Below are 22,910 nucleotides of genomic sequence, written 5' to 3'. Positions count from 1 at the left end.
TAGTTTAGGGCAAGGACAACATCAAAGAACAGAGCCTCCTTATACAATAAACAACACTGAAACAAAGCAACACCCACATAAAAGATTGTGGGACCATAGAATCTCCTGAGCACTGAAAGAGTCTCACAGATGTTCTATCAGATAGATTAGAGAATCCATTCGGAGGAAACTCAGTTTTTCCTGGGTACAATGTGACTGGTTGTCCTCCTACCTAATGTGTAGATTTCCTGACCACAAGGCAGGAGGCATCCCCATGTGGGAATGGGGAGAAAAGATTTGATCTTTCCATCTAATGCTGTTTCCATCTAGAAATGTCCTATCAAGCAAGAACTTTAGCGCTTTCCTCTGGGAGGGAAAATTGACCTCTTCTGGTTTTTTTTTGTTTGTTTTCATAGGAGTTAGCAGAAGCCTTTCATCAGGACTTTGTAAAATCCACCAAAGAAAGGCTTCTCTTGACTGCAGGAGTTTCCGCAGGGAGGCATATGATTGACAACAGCTATCAGATCAAGGAATTGGTAAAGTAAGTGCATTGGAGCACCCCCTCTATCTCTCTGCCTCCAGCCTGGCCCATGCAAGTGATGCATGCCAGTATGTCTGAGGGATGAAGGGAAGAGGGAGAGCATGAAGGTCACTATCCTAACCACATCATCTGGGCAGGAACTTTTCCTCTATGGCTAATTTCAATCCTTCTAACAGCATCCAAAGCCCTAAACAAATATGTATACAGTTGACCCTTGAACAAAGCGAGGGTTAATCCACATGTAATTTATAGTTAGCCCCTTGTATCCATGTTTCCTCCACATCTGTGGATTCAGCCAACCACAGACCATGTAGTACTGAAGTATTTACTGTTGAAAAATACCCTTGTATAAAGGGACTGTGCAATTCAAACCCACAACGTTTCAGGGGTCAACAGTAGTTGCTCCCACCTCTGCTCATCACAGAATCTTTTCCTTTGCTTTTGGCAATCTAGAGAACTGGATTTCATCAACCTCCTTTCCTTTGACTTCCATGGATCTTGGGAAAAGCCCCTCATCACTGGCCATAATAGCCCTCTGAGAAAGTAGCAGCTGGACAGAGGGACAAGCTCTTACTACAATGTGGAGAGTTATAAGGAGGAAGGGTGGTGGGACACTGGCTGTGGGGCAAGCTGAGGACAGTGCAGCTTGTCCAGAGTTATTTCTGTCTTGAACTGAGGAGGGGATGTGTTGCCAGAGGGACTCAGGTAACCCTGGAAGCTGGTGAGAACAGGGAAAATGCTTTGACCAGGCACAGTAAAATGTCACCAGGAAAATGTCAGAGGACCTCATATTTGAAGCGCCCTAAACTTTGTCTCTGGCCCAAGGTGTCAGCCACCCCAGTCTTCTCTTAATTCTCCATCTTTGATACATTTCCTAGTGCCCACATGGATGTACAGGACTTGGTACTCTGCTGTGTCTGTCCACATTCCCCATTAATTTGATCTTCAACATAATCCTCTGAGGTTGGCTGGTCAGGAAGCATTACTCTCACTCCACAGATGATGAAATGGAAGCCTGGCATTAATTGGCTGTTCAAGGTCATGCTGATGTGAAGGTCCTGAAAAGTGGTGGCAAATGAAAAATGCAAGGGAAAAATGTCATTAACCAAACAATTTTATTGTTGTGGTACATATATAGAGATGTGTATTCTTAAAATTGGGTGAGAGAAAATGTTGTCTAGGTTGCATATTTCCAGGCCTTCATGTTTAAAATTAAAAAATGGGTCAGTCCAAAGCTGGGTATTCTGATTTCTAGTCTGGGGTTTTCTAGAACTCCGTATGATTGTGTCACATCAAGTTCCCTTCATTCTTTCCTCTCCATTGATTATCTTTAAGGGTAAGGAGACATATCCTCATCCTCTCCAACCCCTTATTCTGTTCTGGAGGGCAGTAAGGCCCCAGCTAGCCTCTGACCTCTTACCTAGCCTCTTGGGTCTGATGTCATTGTGAGGCCCCACAGACTAGGGTCTGACGGCCACCTCCCCCCACGCCCGCTTTCATCAGTAACACAACTAGCCATAGTGTAGACAAACTCCATAGGCAATTGACTCAAAGGGGAAAGAAAGATGGCGACAACTTTGATTTCATGTTTTCTAGGTCACTTGCCCGATTTCTTTCGTGACCCATTGTTCAGTTTTCTTTCACGATTAGAAAAAGCTGAATTGGTCTCAGTGCTGAAGAGCATTAAGTGCATTAGAATAAGCACTCTGGTTCTGGTGGGACCCTCCATAGCCACTGATGTAGAAAGGGAATCAAGGAGTCACTTCTGTGAATTTGGGCTGGAGGCTCAGAAAGGTCTGACACCTTTCTTTCCCATACACACTGTGCCTCAGTCTACTTCTCTTTCTAGGAATATGCTGTGGGATACTGGCTAAACAAAGGGACGCCTGTGGAGAAGGGGGTCATGGGCATCCCAATGTATGGACGTTCCTCTACACTGGCCTCTGCAGAAACACTTGGGGGCCCCTGCCCCTGGTCCTGGAGCTGCTGGCCCCATCACCAAGTTTTCAGGCTTCCTGGCTTTTTATGAGGTACCTGGAACCACCCTGTGCCTTCAGCTGCCCCCTGTCTCTGGGTAGGAGTTCCAGCTTCAATCTGACAATAATAAAGTATCACATCCTGAATGCTGGGAAGGGAAGTATGGAGTACTATTGGAGCATGTAAGAGAAGCACCTCCCTCTGACTTGGGAGGGGGTCGGTGAATGCTTCCTGGAGGAAGTGATGTAGCTGACATCAGGAGAGGAGGTGGAACTAGTGAGGAGTGGGGATGGGTGGAGCAGTATGGGAGACTGAAAGGGGAGACGGTCCTAGGTTTCTGACTTGGGCAACTATGTGGATGGTAATGCCATTTTTACTGAGTTGGGATAGGAAGGAGCAGAGTGAGCATTGGTCTCAATCATGAGATCAGTTTTGGTCATTCTGAGTTTGAGGAGCAAGTGGGACATCCAAATGCCTGTGGGACATATAGATAAAAAGTGAGTGGTTAGGTATATGGGTTTGGATCACAGGAGGTCATTCTGTGCTAGAGATGTAGATTCTAAAATCATCAGCATAAAGACGGTATTTGTAGTGACAAAACTCAAGAACCTCCTGCACCTAAGAGATAGGCAGAAGAGGAGCCCACTAAGGAAACTGACAAGATCAACAGAAGCTAGGCAGAACCCATACTGTTCTGTGCCAAAGACCTTAGAGAAGAGGGTGTTTCAAGAAGAGAGGAGTGGTCAAATGTGTCAGATTCTGTCCAGAAGTCAGACAGACTTAACATCACAGAGATAACAGTCAAAGGTGTTTGGCTGATTAGACCATCATTTCTTTCTGCCCCTCAATCTGGGAAAAAAAAAAAAAGTTTTTTTTTAATGTATAGGAAACACTAAGAATCAAACAATAATTCACCCAACAGAAACTCTTGGGACCCTGCCATATCACAAAGACTGGGTACTGTGAGAGCTAGAAATAAGTAATTCTTCATCCTTGTCTCAAAGGGCTTACTGTCAAGGTGGAAAGAATGTAGAGTGCATTCATAATATAACAAGTTAAATAAGAGTTTAAAAACAGGATAACTATGGGGAATTCCCTGGCGGTCCAGTGGTTAGGACTCCGTGCTGTCACTGCTGAGGGCCCAGGTTCAATCCTTGGTTGGGGAACTAAGAGCCTGCAAGCTGCATAGTGTGGCCAAAAAAAAAGAAAAAACTTTAAAAAACCCCAAAGATAACTATAATAGTTAATAAAATTATGTAGGTATTGCAAAATGAGATGTGATTAAGTGGCCCATGTGGAGGGTCATGAGTTCAAAGATGGGTAACAGGGGAAGAGAGATACATGCTGGCCCTTGAAGGATGGGAAGGAGTTGGATCAGGTAAGGAAAGAATAATATCTTACATCTTGGTTTCCCCTTGGAGTCCTAGTCTAGCCTCTTGTCACTGGCGTGAGCAAGCTATAAACCCCTACTGAGGGACTTGGCATCCACTGAAGTACTCAGTGAGTGTAATGTTCAATTTTTCCTCTCTTCTCACACAGGGGAATGATTGAGGCACCTTGTTCAGTTGGCAGGGGGAAAGGGGCATGGGTCACCATGGTAATCCTCACTGAATCATTTAATATAAGGGATAAGAGAAGTCAGTGCTCAGAATCTGCTGGTAGGATTTTAGTACGGACCACTGTATACACAGTTCCCTGTTTCATGGAAAATTTAATTTGATTGTTCAGTTTACCACGCTAGATCATTATAATTTTGACAAACTGGTATTTGCTTAAATATTCAACTTTCCATTTTCTACCCTCTTTGAGACAAACGTGAGTGTAAATAATCTAAAAAATGTAAGCAAGATCCAAAATGAGTTTTCTACATGACCTTAAAATACATTTTTTGCCACTGAAGATTTATCTCTTTTAGTAGCTCTTACTTATGCTAACAGAAAGAGAAAATAGCTGATGATAAAAGTGGGGATCCCAACACAGGCACATTGGGAAGGGGAAAGGGGAGAGGGAGAGCAGCGGGATTGAAGCAGGGATAATCTACAAGGTGGGGGAATGATGGTGATTGTCATTGTAATGTTACATATTTATAAAGCACTGTACTGTTTGCAAAGTTGTTTTTTTCCTAACGAGTGTTAGTTCATTTGATCCTAACAACAATATTGTAAGATAGGTGTATAGGAGACATAATTATAATAGTTTCCATTTTTCAAATGAAGACATGGGAAGATTTACTGGTCAGTGCTGAGGTCTGATGTGGAACTCAAGTACTGTCTGCCCTCTAGCTGTTTGTGGCTCCTCCTGATGAGGACTTAGCACAAACAATTCCCAAAGGTTCACCTTGGACCATCCATTCTGTATGCTGTATCTGGTCATTTCTCTCATTGATCTCTGGAGTGAAGACTCTGTTGTCCCCAAGACCCTAGTGTCTTACCTGCCCCTTCTATTTCTAAATTTCAAGAACAACCCATTACTGACCCTCTTGTTCCTCCTTCCCCTGCCAGATCTGCCACTTCCTGAAAGGAGTCAAGATCACGAGGCTCCAGGATCATCAGGTTCCCTATGCAGTCAAGGGAAACCTGTGGGTGAGCTATGAGGATGTGGAGAGCGTGGAGACCAGGGTAGGTAGGCAAGAGGCTCTGGGACAGCAGAACACTCATGCGGGTGGGGAATGGGGTGTGAGGTCAAATGCCTTAGTAGTCTGTGTGGAAGGAAAGAAGCCTCTGGGGCTCCATTCTTGGATGGGATCCAGTGGCCTCTGTGGCTCAAACCTAGTAGTGACTCTAAGCCACACCTGTGAGCACCTATGGTACATGTGGGAGAGGTGGAAAGGACGCAAGGAAGAATTAAGAATAAGGGGAGAAGCGAGGAGTGGAGAGGAGGTAGGAGGAGAAGGGAGAGGGAACAAAGGAGACATTGGTGTCTATATAGAGTAGTTACCCACCCAGTTGATCATCTCAGGACAAACCCTTCCGTCCTTCTTATGGATTACCTCTCTAGGAGACCAAATTTCTGAGCCTACCAGTTCTTAGATCTTGCTAAGACCTTTGTTTGCCTTCCAGGCTTAGAGCAGGACAAAGGCATCAATGTAATTGACAACCCAATTGTAATTCAAATCTTGCTAGTGGCTTCCAAGTTCCCACTCCTCACACCGGAGCCTCTAGTGTTTCAGAGCCTTCAAGAACACTGAACCTAGGGTGTGGTTATTCCATGAGAAGTGGTTAATAGTGGGTGGCCTTCTCTTCATTTTATAAGCCTCCCTAAGTGACCTTTCCCTTCAGGGAATCCATGACTCCATAGGCTATAAGTCTACTTCTGCACTCTAAGCTCAAACCCTCATCTGAACCTGACTTGGGTCTTGGGCCCTTAACAGTCTCTTCTAACCTCTGTATGCCCTTCTGTGTCACCCTCAGGTTCAGTTCCTAAAGAATCTAAACCTGGGAGGGGCCATGATCTGGTCCATTGACATGGATGACTTTACCAGCAAATCCTGCAGCCAGGGCTCCTACCCTCTTTTTCAAGCTGTCAAGAGAAGCCTTGGCTCCCTAGGAAAATAACAGAGTCCAGGACAGGCTGGGAGTGGGCGGAGAGTGGGCAGAGTGGAACACAGGGGACTGGGGGAGATCATCTTCACATATTTGGATTGATCCATTCTTATGTCCTTTGGACCTTCTGCCTTGTTTCCTTATTGATTAAGCTGGTTCTGTCCTTTTGGTGGGCTTCCCATAGTTTAAAAAATATAACAGTAATAATTTGGTTACTATTTATTGAGAACAGTCTGAGCTAAGGGCTTTCTTTTCATGTAGAGTGGGCATAAATGTTGACTCCACCACAAAATCATCAGCCTGTTTTAATTTTCTAAATCAGAATAAATCTGATTTTATGTCCCCCACTCACTGCTAAGAAACCTAATCTCAGTCGTTAGTAAAGCTCCCTCCCTCTCCACATCCACAGTTGATCTTACTTTAGACATTCAGGAGGTCTCATGGTCATCATGGATGACCAAGCCCACTATTGCCTTAACGGCAGGTGGTTTGGCTCTGCCCCATCTCGGGGTGCCTGGTTCCCCAGGTGAATGGTACGCATATCCTCTTGTGCAGGTGAGAGCCGTTGCTGACCAACCAGCTGTGCTGACATCCATTGCAATGGAGGAGCAGGAGACTGGGAATCACTGCAGACAGACAACTGGAGAGGACTGGCCATGTTGTCCTGCAGAAAGGCCCAGAACAGTTTGAAATCTCCTAGACTATATGACTGGGCAGCAGCTTTCCAACTCTGAACATCTATGGCTTAGTAACTTGACTCAGGCCTCAGGTTACTGACTTGGGCTTTGAAATAGTCTTTCTTTTGTACCCAGGTTTAACTCGTAGCTGAGCAGGCAAGGAGCTGCCTGCCCCTCCTCTGCAGGAATTCCTGAGTGAGATTCTCAGAGGTTAGAAGAGGCTCTCCAGATGTCTCTCCTCCAAGCCACCCCTTGACTTTCTCTCAGACTTCAAACTGGGCCTGGCTTTGTTCTCCTGCAGCTGCTCACTTGTTGTCCTGAAGCACAATAAAAGAAGCATTTGCTCCAGTCAGTGTGGCCTCATTTGTGCAATCTTTGACCTTCTGGTATAAGGTTGTCCTGTCTCACCATTTGTGGCACCCAGGGCTGGGGTACAAATGGAGGCCTGCATATCATATGTCTAAATATTTAAATGAGCCAAGTATTAAAATATGGTTTATATTCTTAACAAGTATGATTTCACAATGACCTAAAAGACCAGGTTTGAATTCAGAATTCTCCGACTCCTCGGAATTCTGCACCAGCATGCAGCAGCTTGTGCTCTTGGTTCCCAGCCCATGTTCAACACCCTTCTCTTCCCATCTCCATCCCTGTCCCACAGAGCAAGGACCTCACGTACACACTTTGCATCCAAGGTTTGTCTACACCCCACCCCACCCCAACACACACACACACACACACACACACATACACACACGCACACACACACACATCCTCTAGCAGGTGTGTTCACACTAGCATTGTGTTCACACTCAGGATCATGGGACCAGGAAAAAGGGCTGTGCAGGCCCTGAAAGTGGGCACAGGCTGTTTGGGCTATTTGAGCAGGAGTCCTGGGTATCTGGATTAGGGTTTAAAAGAGCAGGGATGTGGGCTTCAGGTGGATGTGCCCTTAGCCCTGCAGTCTTCTCACCTCACGGGGAGGGGTGCAGCTGGAAGAGGACAAGAATGGAGCCATCAAAAGCAGGGGGTAGCAAACTGCGGCCGATGGGTCAAATCTAACGCACTGCTTGTTTTTGTAAATCAGATTTTATGGGAACACAGCTGTGCCCATTTTTGTTTACATATTGTCTATGGCTGCTTTCTCTCTACAGTGGCAGGGTCAAGAACTTGCAACAGATTCGGTATGGCCTACAAAGCCTAAAGTATTACTATCTGGCCCTTTATGGAAAAGTTTGCAATTCTTCCTCTAAAGCATGGTGTCCGAAGCAGGGAGTAAGGCTGCTTGAAGTCTAAGGCTGTTTCTGAGTTCAGACACCCTAATTTCAGGATAAATTGTGTTTCCCCTCATTCTCCCACTACTCTTCGAATCCTTTCCTTATTGAAAAATGATTTTTATCTTAAACTTTCTTTTTTTTTTCTTTTTTTTGGCTGCGCGGCATAAGGGATCTTATTTCCCCAACCAGGGATTGAACCAGTGTCCCCTGCAGTGGAAGCGCAGAGTATTAACTACTGGACCGCCAGGGAAGTCCCTTATCTTAAACTTTGAACAACACTTTCATTTGCATATTTAATCATCATGGCTTATGAAGGAGGCATTTAAGCCCAATTTGCAGATGAGCTGACTGGGGCTCAGGGAATGTAAGATCATATATCTAAGTGGTGGCAGCACTGATCTCAGAGAGACAGCAGTGAACGAGATCTTAGTTCCCTGACCAGGAATTGAACCTGGGTAACCTGGATGAAAACAGGGAATCCTAGCCCCTAGACCACCAGAGGCTAGAGGCTAGAAGCAAAATTCCCCTGGCCCTTGCTCCCACTGAAAAATGTATTTCTCAAGGAGGCAAAAACTGTAAAACCAGGTACAAAGTTTATTATTAGAGACACAGTACAACGAATGGGAGAGCCCACAGAGAAACAGTTTGTTTAGTTAAGAAAGAAGCAGGGCAAAGATACACACCAGGAGAGAAAGGGTGTGGGTGTCCTCCCTAATGAGTGCAGTAAAGAGGCGGTTAAGTCATTTATATCGGGCAGTTCTTCCGGGTCTTTGTTTACCTGTGGCCAACGACCTGGTTTCTTTTTCCACACCTGACCTGTCCTAGGACCCTCCCCAACAGGTGTGCACTACTTTTTCCAAGATGGATTCCAGCCCAGAGGCCTATGGGGGGCCTTGGCAGCACCTATTCTGGGATGGTGCCCCCTCCGGTTTGACCAACAAGGAGACTTTCTGTGCATGTGCAGTATCTCCCTTGACCCAAGGATGGGAAATATGTGACCTCTTGATCTTTTACTCAAGCAGGGTTTAGCCCTCTCTGTCCCTGCCTTAACTGTTATCTTAAAGTGTCCACAGGAGGCAAAGTCCAGCTATTTACCCTGTTCCTGTTGTTATTTCCATCTCGAAGGGCAAACAGGAGGCTGGTTGTAAGTGTCTAGTCTAGAGCCCACATGCCTCCTTCCTCAAGAAATGTAAACAGGAGGCTAGTTGTAAATGCCTAGCCTGGAACCCATCTATCTCCTGCCTCAGCACCAGAATTTCTGCAGGTGAAGGGGCTTAGAGGTGGCTACGTGATCCGAAGGTGAGTGAGAGTGGGAGTGCTAGGGGATTTATTCCTTTATGGTTGAGAAAACATCAGATGTACATATGAAAAAACAGGGGTGGCAAACGCTGCTGGAGACTAGGGGGAACTTTGTGCCCAAGGCCCCCTAAATGCTGCCCCAGAGCTCAGATCTTCTTACTATAAGGTATACGTTGTTTGGGGTACCTCTCTGGTTTTCTAACTCTGGCTCAGTCCTTTGCTTCCTCAGGTTGTTGTGTTCTTGAGAAGCAGAAGAGTGAAATGATTAAGAGCACAGTCAGGAGTCAGACTGCGTGGATTCACATCCTGGCTTTATCACTAACTTACTGTGTGACTTTGGCCAAGTTACTTACCTTCTCTGTGCTCCACTCTTCTCTGTAAAATGGGGATAATAAGCGTGCCTGCTGCTGGAGATATGAGGGGTAAGTAAGGTAATATTTGCAAAGAATTTAGGCTAGTATGTGACACATCAAAAACATTATTTGTGTCTGTTGTTACTTTGATTATCATGGACAGCTGTCCAACACAGTTACCTTGGCCTCGCATGGAGCCCAAGAGTCCATCAAAGGTCTATGTCTTGGGCTCCAAGCCCTGAACTCTATGGATTCCTTTCTCACACCTGCTGTGAGGAGAGAACCCTTTGCTTTGCAAATATCCAGGAGTAGATTAAGGAGATTAGGGCCTTTTGTTTAGCTGAGATTGGAGAGGAACTCTGATCAACCTCCTACCCACCCCCCCCACCCACCCCCGACCCCAGACAACTTCTTTCAGGAGACTTTTTAAGGCTAGGTAGGAGTCCTTTGCCATAGAGGAGCCGTATGTGCCGTTGTATAGGGTGGTGTGGGTGAGGGATGGTGGAGCAAGAGAACCCAGGTCCCAGAGGCAGGGTGTCTCTGCTTGGGTCTCAGCTCTACTTATTCTCAGTGTGACCTTAGACAGTTAATTAATTTCCCTTAAATCTCAGTTTCCCCAGTCTGTAAAAGGGATGACAATAATCTGCCTCAAAGGGTTGATTTGAGGATTAAATGACTTAATCATCTCGCACATTGCACAGGCTGAATGAATGTGAGCTGTTATTACTATTTTCAAGACCGGGCCAATTCCAGTTAGTTCATGCCTCAAGTGCTTGGCAGTCAATGACTAGAGGCCAACTGAGTCAAAGGCCTGGGAAGGATAACAGCCATGGGATTGCCAGGAGCCCATCATACTTATATTGAAATCTGTAGGAGCCATTCCTGTATTCTCTGTGAACCCAGATTGCCCTTAAATGGGTCTGGATTAGAAGTTCCCAAAGGTCTGATCAGCATCTTTCAGAAGACATTGAACACTCACCTAGTAGGTCTCTAAGCAGCAGGTAGGTGTTGCCTGGAGTGCGGCCAGCAGTGCCACCCGTCCCAACTGGGATTTTGGTCGGACTCAGTGGGTGTCCTGGGGCTGGTGGCAATGCCAGAGGAAAAACCACACCTTTGCTCCTCTCATTGCCTTCTGGGGCTGAGTGACCCTGAGACGCGGTCTGGACATCTGTGATGTGGCCTCATAGTGGGCTTCCTGTAGGTGCATCCCCTTCTGTCTGGGCAGTTAGCCTGGGAGTGGAGTGGAGGGAGGGAGACAGGTCCTAAAACATTGTGATTCTCAGTGCCTCGATCCACGGACATTTTTGCTGCTGTCTTTGCTCTGATTTTTATGGCTACCTGGGGCCTTGTCCCAGGACTTGCTGCTTCTCCCGTCTGAAGCAAAGCCTAACTATAACTGTCTGCACCCCGTGAATTTCCTCCATCCTCTGAAAACCGAGCCACCTTCAGTTAAAAGGAAGCAAGTTTGAAAAGTGATGCTTTCTCACTGCAAACTTGGTGAAACCTCACAAACTGGTAGCCATTACCTGACATCTATTTGCTACGATGGAATCAAGGAGTTGGAGGCTGGGCAGGGCTGCCTACCCTTGTCTGGCCAGCGATAAATCCTGGTCAAATTGCAGCCTCACTTCCCTTGTCCATACTCATCCCCTAGAGTCCAGATGGTCTCTTTGGACATGTAGGGCCTACTGGGACCTGTAATGACTTTGAACCCTAGGCCAGCCTTATACCTGTGCCAGATATACCATTTTCCTAAACGTACCTTCAGTCAATAACCTTTTAAGGCTGTTCTTACCGAGTCTCCATTGTGTCTTGGGGTTGATTACCTAAGAAGGAAAACACAGATAAGGTTCAGAGGATAAGTGGGAACCATGTGTCACCTGCTACCCCTTTATTCCTGGGTCAGAGGAAGGGAGCCTTGCTTGCTGAAGGGAGCCAGGTGCGGGATGGCAAGGCCTCCAGTGTTCCCTATAAAAAGCTGTCGAGTGCCCATTCAGCCCTGGAACTCGCAATGAGCATTTCCCATCAAAAAGGGGAAATGGCTGATTCTTGCCGGTGAGTCTGTCCCAGGTGGCCCAGGTGAGCTTTCAGAGTATCTGCTTTTTCTCCTCTATTTATTCTACCTCCACCCTCACTTTCTATGCTCCAAGGCTTCCTTGTCCCCTTTCTCTCTTGCAGATTCCTTGGGTTCATAACATAGTGGGGAAGGAAGGAAGGAAGAGAGGGAGAGGAAGAGGAAGGAAGGACCTGCTAATCACCCAAGGGCTTCAGATGGGAAAGAAAACGGATAACTCTGGTGAATCAGGACAAGGCCATTTCCCCATGTAGGGTGATGGAAGACTTGGGCTAGCCATTCTAGTTCTGATGTACCTGTGGGGAGGAAGGTGATCTCCGTGTCTTACTCTTCCACCATCTTCCTCAACTCCTGGGCTAGCCATTCTAGTTCTGATGCTCTGTGATGCCTCCTCACTGCCAGCCACAGAGCGGGAACTCAGTGCATACACTTGACCAAGGATTAATCAACTAACAGGAACAGTTAGCAGAAAACTGGATGAGGCAGAGGTTTTTCTGATTGTGTACTTTGGGGATAGGTGTGAGGGTTCCAGGGAGAGAGGCAGACAAGACCTTAAAGAGCTAATGCAGTTCCGCCAGTGCTAACTCATCCCTAGAGATGACGCCGCAACTGTGGGTAGGAGCCCAATGAGAATGGTCACTGAGTCAGATAGCACAGCACATCCTGGGTACAACTGGGTAGCTTGGATGGAAATAAAATTTAGGAGCATAATTTCGGTTGAGAAGTAGAGTGAAACTGGTTCTGGAAAAGTGAGTTCTAGTCCTTAGTGTGAAGGGTATGGCTACCGGAGGGGGCCCTCTGCCTGCCCTCCCCTTCTCCACCTCTGGTGCCTCCTCTGCCCTTCTCCACCACTTTGGTTTATCTTTAGGGTCTGTTTATTCAATACATATGGACAGAGAGTTGACTATGTGCCAGGCACTGGGCTGGGTAGTGGGGATTCAGCGGTGTAAGCACAGTCCCTGCCCTCAGGGAGTTCATATTCTAGTGGGCAGACCAATAAACAATTAATGCTTTCAGGGTGAAACATGCTGTGATAGGGATAAGAAAGCACAAATCCCAGAGGAGCCTAGAGGGAGAACAGAGAGCCCAGTCCCAATGTCACCTCTCTTGGGAAGTCTTCCCTGACTTGTTTTCTATAATATCCTGTGCATATCTCAATTTTAACACTTGTCTCATTGCATTGAGCTGAGGTTTGGTTGTGCTTACAGGTTTGACTTCCCCACCAGGCTCAGAGTTCTCTGAGGGCAGGGAGTTTGTCTAGTTTTTCTTTTTGTCTTCGGAACTCAGTACTTAATATGAGTTTGTTGAACGAATAACAACATGTGTTCCTGGTTCCTGAACTGCTCACTATCATCTGAGCTTCCAGGTAGCTCACCGAGTGCCTACATTAGTTACTTTCCCTGAAATCATCATGCAGGGGTCCATGTTGGGAAAAGATTTATAGAGCAGAGGGGGTACCAGGCCCCAGCTCCCCTTCTCCATTTACTGCCGAGTGCTGTCCCAGGTCAGCCAGGGAAAGAATGACCCTGCTACCCTCTGACCAAGATCTCTTTTCTTCTTTAGGGCTGGCCCTCTTGCTGCAGCTGGGTAAGTGCCCCATGTGAAGATGGGGAGTACCAGGGTGCCCTGGGGACAAGGGATATTAGTCAGGGCAGGGGCCACCTCTTATTTCCCTGCCGTTCCAGGCACAGCAACCAAAATTGTCTGTTACTTCACCAATTGGAGCCAGTACCGTCCTGGATTGCCCACTACATGCTCGAGAATGTGGACCCTTGTCTCTGCACACACATCATCTTTGCTTTCACTGGCATGACCAACAACCAGATGACAACCATTGAGTGGAATGATGAGACCCTCTATGCCAGCATCAATGGCCTCAAGCGCTAGTGAGTTCTGGGCTTGGGCTCTGGGCTGGGTTGGAGGTTTTCACATGGGTCTTTCAGAAGTCCTTAGAGACACCAACACCAGAATGCCTCGTCTTTGAGTCCTGTTTGCAATCACTCTCATGCCTCATTGGCAGAGCTATTGGCATCATTCTCCCTAGGAGAGGCAGGTTGCTGTCATTTGTCTGGATTATTTTCTCAGCAGATCCTTTGCATTGAATGCTATGTGTCCCATGCGGAGCCATCCACAAGGGATTCATTGTGAATACAGTCCCCTGGAGGTTGCCATGTTGCAGTACAGACCCACACCAACCTATGGGCTAGCTGCCAATTTAACCCGAGATGGTTCTCGTGCCAGTTAAACACTTAGCACATGTACTGAGTGACTACCAATGAATTGGGTGGGCCAGACATTATGCTAGGTGCTTTTCATTTATTATTTATGTAACCCCCACAACAAACACTAGGAAGTAGGCATGTTAAAGTTTAAAAGATATTTTAAGCTTGAGGAAACTGCACTGTAGAGAGGTTAAAAGCTTTCCCTTGCCCACAGAACTAGTAAGTGGCGGAACTCAGGAATGCCTGATCAGTTTATCAGAGAGGTTAATTGACACTTTGGTCCAGTTGGGAATCCAGTGGGTAGTTTTTAAGATCAAGCTCACAGGACCTGGGTGCCTGCTGGGAGACACCATGGAATAGAAGAGTTAGGTTTAAATCCTGGCTCTGCCAACCTTAGTAGCTGGGTGATCTGGAACAGATTGCTTAAGCTCTCTGAATATCACTTAAAGGGCAAAGTGAGATCAATACTTCCTGCCTATTGGGATTGTGAGGGTGACAGAAGCAATGTATGTAAAGTACCTGGCATTTGGTAGGCACTCAGTAAATGGTAGACACTTCTACTGCCTCTATTCCTTGTTCTTTCCTTTAAGAGTCTCAGACTTTCAGCTTTCTGGCCTAGTGTATCCTGGCAGCTCCAGCCCTTCTACCATCTGTGCTAAGGGACTACTTTTAGGTTCTTCCATCCTCCCTAGGATGCCCTGCCTTGTCTTCCCCTGAAGCTTCCTGTTGAATCAGGATCCACCAGCCCACTGGCAAGGCCAGGAACAGGAACCTGTTCAATGAGCATTTATACTGCGTCCTGGAGGTACGCAGAGTAAGACAGTACTTGGCTCCTACAGAGAGCTCTGCTCCCAGTGTGAGATCAGAGACTGGTAATGGGGTAGGCCTGGCGCTGCTCAGGTGTGGGATACGAGGGTGGAGAGACTGACCAGCAGATGACATCTCCTTGCCTGTGGAATTTTATTTACATTGGGATCTTTCTATCTCCAGCAACAGGGGACTGAAAACCCTGCTATCTGTTGGGGCTGGAACTTTGGAACCCAAGGGTAAGACTTTGCATTCACAGAGGAATCGCTCCCAGATCACTCAGTCTCTTCCAAACTCCAGGGGCTCTGAATTCTCTGAAGTGGGTGGCCTCTGGCTTCAGGTATAAATTTAGATATCCTATAACCTTCTGGTCAGAGCTCTCTTTGAAGTCTGTCCTTCCTTTATCACAGCTCTTACCACCTGCCTATCTACTTATCTATACCTTCCTTTATAGGAGCTCCTCCAGGGCAGAAACTCTATTGTATTCACCACTATATCCCAGCACTACCAAATGTCAAATGAATGTCTGAATAACTGAATATGCATCTGGACAAATAGGAGGCTAAGTGACAAGACAGAGGACCCAGGAGCTTAGGCCACTATTGTTTCCTCCTGTGTCCCCCCACCCCACCCCTACCCCAGCCCCAAGTGCCGCATAATAGAATCCTGCCCTTGAGAGAGTCCACGTTGAAGCCCATCACTGCCACTAAGATCATAATGACTTGCTGACTCCAGATTCTCCAACATGGTGGCCACTGCTGAGAACCACCAGACCTTCATCCAGTCAGCCATATGGTTTCTGAGGAAGTACAACTTCCATGGGCTGGACATTGATTGGGAGTATCCTGGCAACTGTGGCAACCCAGCTGACACCAAGCAGCTCTTCACTGTCCTGTTGAAGATGACTCACATTCCCTGTGTCCAAAGAACATAGGATCTGGTCCACAATGGACTGGGGAGAAGACCACTATATGATGAGGGGTTCTGAGAGAGGCTAAATACACCTGAGGGTGTGAATCTCAGTTCTTCTGGCTCAAATCCTGATTTCTATAGTGTAAGATCAGATTTTTCTTGCAGGGAAAACTTGTAGGGCCAAGTTATAGAGACTACTGTAAGGGAGCATGAAAGTTAATTTATTTACAGTAAGAAATCTGCCAAGGAGTCTGAAACATTCATGTTCTAAGCACAGCTATGGGAAGTCAAATAGTCCCCAAACAGGTCCTTCCTTGGGGGGCAGCATGTAGGGCAAGGTGAGCTAGTTACAGACTGAGATGTTCAATGGCCCCTCACTCTGGTAAGTAAAACCAGATGCTTCCAGTGAAGAGGTACTCCTGCCACCAGGGCCAGACATAAAGTTGTTGGGCCAGAGTGTCCTCTCCCCTGGGCAGCTTGATTGAGCACCAATGATTGCGTCAGTACTCTTATTTCCTCTTCTTCCATGATTGATTTTTCCAATTGTTAGATTTAATCATATATAGTCTGTAGAGCTAAGAGCCATTTTTTTTGGTCCATATATTAGCTTTCTTTTTTTATTTTTCTGCTCTGGACATTATTTGTGACTCTTAGAGGGTCACCAAATTTCCCTCAGTACAAGTTTTGGGGAGACAACCCATTGTTGTTCCCAGAGACCAACAACAGTTCTTTTTGTTTGTTTTGTTTTTTTATTTATTTTTATTTTTGGCTGTGTTGGGTCTTCATTTCTGTGTGAGGGCTTTCTCTAGTTGTGGCAAGTGGGGGCCACTCTTCACTGCGGTGCACGGGCCTCTCACTGTCGCGGCCTCTCTTGTGGCGGAGCACAGGCTCCAGACGCGCAGGCTCAGTAGTTGTGGCTCACAGGCCCAGTTGCTCCGCGGCATGTGGTATCCTCCCAGATCAGGGCTCAAACCCGTGTCCCCTGCATTGGCAGGCAGATTCTCAACCACTGTGCCATCAGGGAAGCCCCCCAACAACAGTTTTTGAAGCAAAGGACTCTAAGCTGAACACTGTTCAGCTTTCTTTGTAAGAATCATGACCTTGTCAAATGTTCATTGGTCCTTGCAGCCTGAGTCCAGTGTCCTCTGTTTCACAGGAAATGTATGAGGCTTTTGAGCATGAAGCCACCCAGAGCAACAAGCCTAGGTTGTTGATTTCTGCTGCTGTGTCAGCTGGCAAAGGTACCATTGAAACTGCCTACCAGATCCCCGAGATATCAAAGTAAGTAAACCCCAAGCCCAGGAGCCCAAGTTCAGAGCTAAGTAACTCTGAGACCTGCCCCATAGATTAGCCAATGCTCAGGTACCTTGGAGAGAGAGGGCTCTGTCCCAAAAGAATAAGATGACCCCAAAGCCTGAGAGAGAGACGTGGGAAGCCAGACAAAATTCTCAATGATAAAAGGCTATTTAGAAAAGGTTAGTTGAGTTTCAAACTTCTACAAGACCTGAAGGTCTGAGTGCAGCCAGATATTGATTATGGGTTGTATGCCTTCTATATATCAATTTTTCAAATAAAGGTGAGAGAGAATGAAATAAAGAACAATAAAGCATATTCCCTCATGATGTAATTACAAACAACACATCCAGTAGGGACTAGGAGCTTTAGGGGGAGTGGGATGGAGACTATGATTTCCTCTGGATCATTTTTCTTCTCTTGTATCCTACCCTCAACAGCCCAAGGTACATGGACCTCATCAACGTGATGACCTATGACCTCAGGGGCTCCTGGGATGGCTTCACAGGAGAGGACAGCCCCCTGCTTGCAGGACCCAATGACAAGGGAGACTACAAATACTTCAGTGTGGTGAGTAAGGATTTGGGACAGCTAATTCTGATGGATATTTTCAAAGCATGTTATGGGATCCCTGGCCAAGGACCAAAAGGGAAGCTGAGGAAGCTTGATGGACAAGATAAAGATGGTGATCTTTTTTAACCCAGTTCATGTTGCCTGCTTCCTTTTTCCGATGATTAATTGTACCCATTCATCTTTCACACCAAAGGAAGCAGAATAGTGGCTTGGGATAATCCCAAACATTGAAAAAATAATTTAACTATCATTGTCATTGATGCTAGGAGCACATTTCATGATCTATCTTGCCCCTAATCTTCCTCACCTCCCTTCCACTTTCTCCCCATCCCATAAGATTTATCTTCTTAACTTGTATGGCATAGGCAGCTGTAATAATAAATCTTAATGATTAGTAGGTGTGTAAGTTGGCTAGATGTGATTTCAGTGTAGAATGCAACCAGAGATATAAAAATTGGCATGGGAAAGTCTCCCAGGAGCATACCCCATGCTCAAACAATTCTGAGCTGCTATATTCCACAAGTTGGGAAAACAAGAGGATGCATAGCTGAAATCCAGTCCCATCCCAAATGCCAAGTCCCGTATGAGGGGAAGGAGGATAGCGAAACATTTTGTTCCCAGTTGACACTGGGCCCTGCTACCTAAGTACTATACCTCTTGACTGACGCTGCCTCTAACACCCAGTTCCAGAAGGAAGGGTAGGTTGGGCTGTGGAAGGGTGAGGACTGCAGGCTATGTCTGAAGTAGCCAGTAAATTGGGTAGAAAACGTTGGCTATTCCACAGGCCTCTGGGCACATCCTCAGCTGCTTTTTAGTACAGTAATATGTTCCTTACCTTGCCTCTAGGATTATGCAATGAACTACTGGAAGAATCAAGGTGCCCCTGCTGAGGAGCTGATGGTGGGCTTTGGGGCTTATGCCAGTACCTTCACTCTCACTAACCCTGCCAGCCATGGCCTGGATGCTCCCACCTCTGGCCCTGGGACTGCCAGGTCCTACACTCAGGAGGCTGGGAGTCTTGCCTACTTTGAGGTAATGTCCCAGAGGGCCGGAGGAGCAGAGAGATTCACTTTCTGTTCTAAAGGATCATAGATACTTCCAAAGAGAAGGAATTTATACTCTGATTTCTAATACAGGATACCCCATTGTTGCCAGCTCTGAGTGTATGGGGTAGGGAGGGAAGGGTAGAATGAACTATTGATAGAACATCTCAAATTTTAACCTTTTAGAGTAAATGTGCATCTTTCATGCTAGTAGTGGTTAACATTTACTGGGTCCAAATGTATAGCCAGGCTCTGTTCTCAGTGATTTTTATATATCATCCTATTTAACCCTCACAACAGTGAGGTGCTGATTTTATCCTCTTACACAAGAAGACACAGAGGCACAGAGGGATCAAGAAACCTGCTCAGGGTCACAGAACTTGTAAGTGGCAGAGCTAAGATTCAAACTAAAGTTGTCCAGCACCAGAATCTCAGACCCTAAACATTATGTGTTCTCACCCCCTTGTTGGCTCTTGGCTCTTTTTGGCAAAAATTCTTTCAAATAAGAGAAACAGGAAAACTCGTTTCAAAGGGAAACTGGGCCACAAGGCACAAAGAAGCTGGCCTGTCCCTTGTCTCACAGATGGGTATTGGCAGACCCAGGACTGGGATTTAGGTCTTGTCTTTCCAGCCTGTGCCCTTTCCACTGTGCCACCCACAAGAGGGAAAGCAGGGGAGCTGGGGTGAAACTGGAACCATGAGCTCTTATTTCCAGCAAAGAGAGGTGGGGAGAGGAGTGTATTCCAGAAAATAAAGGGAGGGAGGAGGGAGATGTGAGCCAAACACAGGCAGGTGCATCTGAGCCGTGATTTGTCCTCCTGCCCCAGGTCTGCTCCTTCTTGAAAGGAGCCACCGAGGTGTGGAACGCTCCCCAGAAGGTGCCCTATGCCTACAAGGGGAATCAGTGGATTGGATATGCCAATCCCAAGAGCTTCACCCTCAAGGTAAGGCCCTCCACACCCTTCCTTCTGCACAGTTGGGAGAGGTAGGGAACCTGCCCTCCAAGTGCCTTTGAATTATAAGAAAACACCTAAGAGAGGTAAGGCAAGACCCAGGGTGGCCCTGAGGTCTCAAGGGGGCTGGTGGCCCAGCTGCAGAGCTCGGCGGTTGGAACAACCCCTCTGCTTCCGGGCAGTTGCAGCTGGTTCCTCCCTTCCCTCAGCTCCTGTGCCTTCCCGTCCTCGGCCCCCATGCCCACTCCTGGAGACTCCCTTTTGGCCCCTTTCCCTGCTCTGCTCTGCTCCTGATCCAGCGCTCTGATTCGTGCTTCCTGAATTAGGCACTCTTCCATCCCGAGGGCCATGGTGTAGATCAGTTTCTTCCTCTCCTTTTCTCCTCTCCTGCATACAGTAACTTCATACAGGAGGAACCCACATCAGGAGGCAAGAGATCCTTGGAGCCATTAGGCTTCTGCCCACTGGCCTTTACATGCTCATATCTGGGTGGTTACTATTTACCAGCCCCAAAGCCCTTCACCCTATACCTCGCCATCAGAGCCCTGTCTCTCTGCCCAGACACTTGCCAGGTGAAGGGCCCTGTATCTCTTTTGCCATCACAACCACCCAAGCTCCAACTCGGACAAGCCTTCTCAGAAGGTGGTTGGTGATAACAGAGAGCAGGGGAGAGACTCATTCTCCCTGACTTGGTAGTCCTAAGATCTCTCCTTGTCTACAAATATGTCCATGACTCCCTCAGAGTCTCTGTGGGAAAGCCACTCTCCCATTCCCTCCTCTCCATGACTGGATCATGGCCTTCCCCGTCATCCTGCTGGAGTCACTCCCTGCACTTGTGCAAGGACATCCCACAGTGCCCCCGATTCTCTCCCACAGGGTGAGTGGCTGCTGAAGAACTAGTTGGGGGTCCATGGTCTGGAACATTGGCTTGGATGACTTCACGGGCACTTTCTGTGGACAAGGCAAATACCCTTTCATGCATGCCCTCAAGTCTGCACTCAGCGTCTCCACTCCCAGTAAGTAGTGAAGCACCACCTACCAGCCACGAGGTAACAAACTAGACATTAAGGAGGAAGAAAAGACTATCCAGAGCTCCTCCCAGTCTGGCCTCAAAGAAAGCCTCCTTCAGATTTTCTACCTGTCCTAGCATGTCCACAGGGAACTGGCATGTGGGACCCAGAAAGAGAGACTCAGGTGGCTGCTAAGGGACAGCCCCTGAGTGAGAGAGAAAGGCCCATCCCTGTTCCCGAGGGCTTTCCTTGTAGAGCTGTTCAAGGAGCTCCTGGAGAACATTCCGGAGCCTGGGTAGAGAGAGGACCACAAATGCTTTGTTCCTGTTCCTGTCTGCCCAGCTCCAGCCTTTAGGAACTTTGTGGAGCAGAGAAGACAAGGCAAGGGAGGGATGGCAAAGTTAGGTGGTGAGGAGAGGGAAGAGAGAAGGAGAACCCTGAAGGGGTCCAGCTGGCCCATTCCCTGAAGTGAGGAGCAGAATTACGATTAGTCTCAGCACACAGCTTTGCCCCAGACCCAAAGGCCTGGGCAAGTGCCGAAAGCACAAGGGGCCAGGAAGACATGTGGACAGCCAGTGCTGACTGCTGGACCATGTCAATTCTGCTGGTTCTTTCAGATTTCAAGTTATCCTCACAGGTGCTCTTGGAGACAGGTGTAGTCTACTTAAACATAAAAACTAGGGAGGGAGAAACAGGGAGGTATTAGTCAAAGGGTGCAAGTTTCAGTTTTACAATATGGATGAATCCTAGAGATCTACTGTACAACATAGTGCCTGTAGTTAAGAATACTATATTGTATACTTAAAAATTTGCTGGAAGGGTAGATCTTGTGTTCTTACCACAAAAAATAATAATAAATAAAGAGGACAGGAGGAGACTTCTGGAGGTGATGGGTATGTTTACGACATTGATTGTGATAATCGCAATGTGCACTTATCTCCAAACCCATCAAGTTTTATGTAAACACTTTGTATGTCAATCATACCTGATAAAGTGGTTTAAAAAAGAAAGACAACAGTGTAGTAGGCATAACACAGGCTCTGAACTCAAGGTAGAACTAGTTTTGAATCTCAGTTCTCACCTTAGCTGACATGAATAAAATAATCTTTAAAATTCTTCCACTTTGTAGGATTTTGGGGGGTTATGGAACATAGTATTTGGACAAGCATTTAGGTGATAAATAACATTACTTTCCTCTTAAAAATAAAATAAAAACAAAGCTAATTATTCTGTAGCACTTACTATTTTATACAGCATACACATGGGAAAATGCTTTATGTAATAATTCTAAGAGATAGTACTAGTATTCCATCATTTAAGGGAGGAAATTGAGGCTCAGAGAAGTTAGTGACTTGTTTGTGGTCACATAGCTCATAGCAGAGCTGGGCTGTGAACTTGGGTATCACTGATTCAGGCCCAGAGCATTTAACCACTGGTTCAGATAAGATGAGGAACCCCCAGTGACACTACAGACACAACACTCATGCTGGGAAAGTAGTCCACCCCAGAACCTATGGGGGCCTTTTCTTACTCTCTCAGGTTGCAGAGTGCCCACCTCTACCATGGGCTCCCGCACCAACACTGTGGCTCCCGGGAGTGGCAGCACTGGCGAGAGTGGATTCTGTGCCGGAAAGTCCAACGGTCTCTATCCCAGCCCCACCAGCAAGTGCACCTTCTACAACTGTGTGGATGGATGTACCTACGAGGAGGCTTGTCAGACAGGCCTGGTCTTTGACACCAGCTGCTCTTGCTGTAACTGGATTTAAGCCATCTGCTTGTGGGATCCATTGGGGACTGTAGGACAGAAGGATGATTAAATGGAAGTTTTGCCTCAGACTACCAAGTTGTCTACTTTGATTTGTGAATCTATGTGATACTCCCCTGTGTGTAAAACAGAAGCCTTACCTTCTTGCTTCCCAGAGGTCTCCAGAGGTTGGGGCTGGGAGACAAGGATGGGTAGTGTCTGGGACCTCTCTGAGCATTTCCGTGAGAAGTTCTGGTGTTCTGGACTCCTCTTGAGGCAGAAGGGGAAAAGAAATGAGAGGCTCTAGGGTCAAGAGAGATCAAGGGAGATTTGATCTCTCATTTTGTTCTTTCCCACAAATATGCCTCCAAAGTGTCTTGCAGAAGAACCTAGAAAAGTGGTTGGACTCAGAACACAATTTACTGCATCACCTTCAGGAACTCTTCCTTTACCAGGTTAACTCATCTCCCAACTCCAGGGCTAAACAACCCAAGCAAACCATACTTGTTTGAAGACAGAGCATGAGGGCCACCTGTAGGATGGTCCACACACTCCACTTCCACACCTGTGAGGCTAGAAACAAAGACCATCGGCACAATTATCTAACTTAAAACAATATTAGTTCATTTTCATC

General features: G+C 46.8%; 1 pseudogene across 1 annotated transcript in view; it reads left to right on the top strand.

Moving 5' to 3' along the window:
• Positions 1 to 22,298, top strand: part of LOC309827360 (acidic mammalian chitinase-like) — a 28,028-nt pseudogene extending 5,730 nt beyond the window's left edge. Inside the window, exons 4-17 of the transcript in view lie at positions 396 to 520; positions 974 to 1,145; positions 4,999 to 5,115; positions 5,908 to 6,034; positions 13,283 to 13,306; positions 13,405 to 13,605; positions 14,932 to 14,987; positions 15,484 to 15,649; positions 16,817 to 16,941; positions 17,400 to 17,523; positions 18,373 to 18,558; positions 19,397 to 19,513; positions 20,399 to 20,538; positions 22,072 to 22,298. The product of the transcript in view is annotated as an acidic mammalian chitinase-like (transcript). The remainder of the gene's footprint in view (positions 1 to 395; positions 521 to 973; positions 1,146 to 4,998; positions 5,116 to 5,907; positions 6,035 to 13,282; positions 13,307 to 13,404; positions 13,606 to 14,931; positions 14,988 to 15,483; positions 15,650 to 16,816; positions 16,942 to 17,399; positions 17,524 to 18,372; positions 18,559 to 19,396; positions 19,514 to 20,398; positions 20,539 to 22,071) is intronic.
• Positions 22,299 to 22,910: the final 612 nt, after the last annotated feature.

The sequence above is a fragment of the Grampus griseus genome (assembly GCF_964374135.1).
Source record: "Grampus griseus genome assembly, chromosome: 1".
Lineage (NCBI taxonomy): Eukaryota > Metazoa > Chordata > Mammalia > Artiodactyla > Delphinidae > Grampus > Grampus griseus.
Note: the sequence above shows the minus strand (reverse complement) of the source record. Positions and strands in the feature narration are given on the sequence as shown.